Source organism: Setaria italica, chromosome V (genome assembly GCF_000263155.2).
Source record: "Setaria italica strain Yugu1 chromosome V, Setaria_italica_v2.0, whole genome shotgun sequence".
NCBI classification, from domain to species: Eukaryota; Viridiplantae; Streptophyta; class Magnoliopsida; order Poales; family Poaceae; genus Setaria; species Setaria italica.
The window spans coordinates 42,678,955-42,683,739 of record NC_028454.1 but is presented as its reverse complement, the minus strand read 5'-3'; positions in this window follow the sequence as shown (position 1 = coordinate 42,683,739).

Sequence of the window (4,785 nt, the reverse complement as noted above, 5' to 3'; positions counted from 1 at the left end):
GGAAGAGAGAAGCAAACCAGATTACCAGAGCTGCGGGCGGAGGAAGGCGGAACGGAATAGGTGGCTCGGCGTGGTGGGCCCCACATCAGGCGGCGGGTTAGTCTTGATTAGTGACGGGTTAATGCGCGGTTTTTTATTTTTGAAAAGCTCTATCCTTTTTGAGTCCGGGTAAAATGCTGTGCGGAAATTTATGAGCAACAGATAATTTGAAATGCGGACTCCAAAAGAGGAGAAAAATTTTAAATGCTAGAACTTCCTGTCGGGTATCTATAGCCTAGCAAAAATCCATGAAACAATTAGCTTTTGTTTGTTGTGGCCTGTGACTTGAAAATATCCCGTTTAGGGCTATGAAATTTCACCCAAAAAACATTACAAGATATTCATAAAAGTCAGGGAAAACTTATTACTTCATTCCAAAAAAGGGTTGTTACTTTGAGTGGAAATATAATTATATAAACAGCCCGATAATCTTCGGTATCGTGGTAGATACAAAGGAAATGCAGAGATAATAGGTAGCTGAAAAAAATCAGAAATCACATTCATTTAAACTTCCAAATTGCAATGGAGATAATAGTATTTTTTAGTAATGTAAATTTTCCATCCCTGTCGTAACACAGAACGCTGTTTTTTTTTCTGCATTATAAACCAGGAGACGTGATCGTACGTGATTGCAGCGTGCTCTTGTAAGGCTTGTTTTGTCAGTACTAAGTACAGCTAAAGCCATCTTGGTCTTTGCCAGCAACAGGCAACAGCAGCCATTCGAGGGGGGGTCACATCACAAACTCCGTGCCCCTCTCATCTCTAATTCTTTATCCATCGCCATTTGCTTCCAAATCAAACATCCATCCGTCGCACGAGCTGACAATTCTATAAAACCACGGTTGTTTTCTCATGCCCAGCGTCTTCTAACCAGCCGCTAGCACGACTGCAAGACCCTCGCTTTGTTGGAACAGGTGCCCGTCCGGATAAGATGATCCTTAAAAATATCTTAACCCACAACGTCCAAGGTTATTAGTCGCTGCAAATGCTGACTTGAGCACGAACCACTCGACGAAAACGAGACGGGGAGCCAGTATAAAAATGGCACCGGTTTTGCCCACGTCCGCCGGCGCATCAGCGACCTGCGACTCGGTTATCTTATTTGCCATTAGCCCCCTTTAACAACGTTGTCGAGGCTGGGTAACCATGAGATCAGCCGATCAGGCCATTCAGGCGTCCGTTGCAGGGCCGTTTCGGCAGCTAGCTCCTCTTCTGCTGACCGATTGGCAGCTAGTAGCTCTTTAGGACGCGTTTAGCAGCTTGCGTGAGCCTTCAGCCAGACCCAAGCCCAAGCAGTGTAGGTGCTCTTGATTGGTAGCCTCCAGGGTCACGGGCCAGATCCAACTAATGCAAATGAGGTCTCCAACTAATGCAAATGAGGTCTCTCAGCCTGCACCACGTGGAACGTCAAAATCGATCGTTCCACGCGATGCAGGCTCAAGCGAGGGGTTGCGGTGATCCCCGATCTTCCTCGCGCACCACCGCCACGGCATCCGTCGCCACCTCCCCCGCGTCCCGCGCGACACCGTCCCCGCCACCGCCTCCGTCGCCCGCCTTCTCGGCTCCCTGCGTCCAGTGTGACGCCGTATCCACCGCGGGTAAAGGCGAGAAAGAAGAGAGCCGCGGTCGGCGACCGCGGCGGCACGAGCGGCTAGCGGCGAGCGGTGGGGTGCGGGTAAGCAGAGAGCGTGCGAGCGTCTGGCGGGGTAGCGAACTGGAGAGGCTAGTTGGGCAGCGCAGCGCGGGCGAGCAGAGGGAGATCGAGGAGCCTGCGGGGCAGAGGCCATGGCAGCACGTGGCCACAGATGAGCACGATGCACGGGGTCGAGCAGAACACGGCACCATAGGGCCTCGCCGGTGCGCTGCGGCCACGGAGGGAAGGGGGGCGGAGGAGCAGGCGAGCTTGGTCCATGGAGGATAAAGCCCGGTGAGGAAGATGCAGGGGCCGCGGAGGAGCGTGGGTGCGTGGGCGAGCAAGACGCGGTCGACGAGGGGCCTTGCCGGCAAGCTTGGCCGCGGAGGTAGGGTGGCGTGCAACTGTGGAGAGGTGGGGGGGCCACGGAGGAGCTCGGCCCGCGGGGGCGAGCAAGGTGGCGGGGTGCACAGCAGCGGCACCGATCGGATGTCGAGCTCGGCCATAGAGAGGCGGTCGGGGGAGAGAGGGTCAGGGGTAGCGGGGGTGCACAACGGTGCTTGGCCCGCGAGCGAGCAGCAACTCGGCTCGATGGCGGTCGGAATTTTGTACGACGATGAACGGGACTCGCTGACTGAGGGATGGAAAATGGGGGAGGAAGAAGGACGGGTGGTAAGTCTACCTAAGCCCATATGCAAGGTAGTTACACCAATTCATCTAGGCTAACAATAAAAATCTCATTTAGCTGGTACTATAGGTTACAGATGTGCTGATTAACATCTCTACACCCCGTCGGTCTAGCTGTGCTGGCTCGGGTCTGGCTGAGACGGTCGAGGCTGCCAAACGCGCCCTCAGGAGCCAGCTCCGTCCCCTGCTGTTTTCAGATACGGACGCAACGGATCCCCCGCAACGGCACGAGTAAAAAACGTGCGCATGCACGGAACGGATCCTATGTTGATGGAGTAGAGTTGTGGTGCCTTTGTTTGTCTCTGCTGCTGCTGCTGCACAAGAAGTCAAGAATCCAATGCGGAACGGAACGGTTTGCATCTAGCACAAGGTTACAAACAACAATCTAGACGTTGGAAGGGGGGTGGATCGTTGGTAGATGTGCCGAGTCTTAGGTTGTCACTTTCAACGGCCCCGGTGGATCAATGCTGGATCGGACTCCATTCCACGGACCACCGTTGTTTTAAGTTCTTAACCATTTCTTCTTTTGGAGAAATCACGGTAGCTCATGCTTGCTTGTGCATCACTTGCCACGAGATTGAAGGCATCAGCAGTTCAGAGTTGCATTTTCTTTTTCTGAATCACGAAGTTTGACAGACCCAGGAATGTTCAGGCACCTACCTCCACACCTACTTTGAAGACATTCTTTTGTGCCACTAACAGAAGGGAGGGGGAATAATGTTGGTAGAGAGTACATTTGATTTGAGGAGTATTTGACAACCCCAAACTGAAAGGAATCCCTTTGCCAACCCATCCATCCAACGGAAAAGAGAGATGCCATCCGGTGCGCCTGATAGACGTTGAGGGGCACCACGAACACCCTCATCCGCGCAGCAATCTGCTGGCTGACAACTGGACATCCATCATTCGTACCCCAAAATTCGTTCCCGTGAGACATGCTGCGTGCATTCCACTATCCGAAAACACATCAGAGGGGTGTTTGATACTAAGGGTCTGTTTGACTCCAACCGGTTAAAGTTGAACACCCGTCACATCGGATGTTGAATAAATATTAAATATAGACTAATTATAAAACTAATTGCACAGTTGGAGTGTAATTCGCGAGACAAATCTATTAAGCCTAATTAGTACATGATTTGATAATGTGGTGCTACAGTAGCACCACATTGTCAAATCATGGACTAATTACGCTTAATAGATTTATCTTGCGAATTAGACTCCATCTGTGCAATTAGTTGTGTAATTAACCTATGTTTAATACTCCTAATTAGTATCCAAACATCCGATATAATAGGTGCTAACCTTTAGCGGGTGGTATCAAACACCCCTCTGTGCTTCACCTGCCTGCATCGGCATGCACGGATGCCCTAAACACCGTACAATCAAAAGCGAGCACTAATCTCTTGCGACGGCGTACCACCTCTAGTCTGCTGATGAAAGAGCCGAGTCCCCATCACCATGATGCCAATGCTGAGAAACCCAGCATCTGCTGATGAAAGACACGGTCGTCTCGTCTGTCGTTCTCCTGGTACAATCCAGCGAAAGAAACCCATCGTGTGTGTGTTTTTTTTCCTTTTTAATCAGTGCGAAGACACCAAAGTCTGCGATGGAATGCTGGTACATGAGGATTAGGTCCCAAAGATTCCTAAAGAGAAAACGGGGCAATGATTGATCCAGGCAAGCAAAGCAAATGGCGCTGGTGTGCTGAGCTAGACAGACCATCCGGATGATTGATGGCGACGGCGACCGGTTGAATGAATGCGGCCGGCGTTAATTAGTAGCGGTAGGCCTGGCGATTAGGCCGTGACAACGTCCACGTACAGCACAGCTCGCTCGTGGCTGGGGGTCGGGTGGGAGCGGCAGCCAACCAACCCGACCAAATAAACCGTCGCGTTCCTCCGTATCTCGCCCGCATTTTCCCCTCTACCAGCTCGGCGAATCGGGGAAGTTTTCAAAGGGAGTTTGTTTAGAGATCGTGTGGTTTAGGGTGGTAGCACCGTCCCAGACGGAGGTCGCCAAGTGGACGGAGGTTGAAGACGCTGCGTCGAAATGTGGCCTCCACTACGCAGCCGGAGCCAGCCGAGATGTGGGGTGGGGGATTCCAGGATCGGGGAACGTGGGGGCCCGAGACGCATGGAGCCTCGTAGGCGTAGCGCACCGTCCTGACGGGGACCTGTCGTGTACTCGTGTTTCGTCGCGATGGTCGATGGATCGGAGCAGAGATCGGACGCTCATACGGGCCGGCGCATGACGGGTATCTCCTCGTTTTTCCCTTCCCCCCCCCCCACCCATACACTTGCTGGGGTGGGGGGTTTGGTGATCTTGTGATTTAAGGTGGAGTATGCTCTAGACAGGCTTTTGCATAGTTTAAACTGATGGATCTCACCATGTACAAATGGTCAACGCCTTTCAGCCCCCCCCGCTCT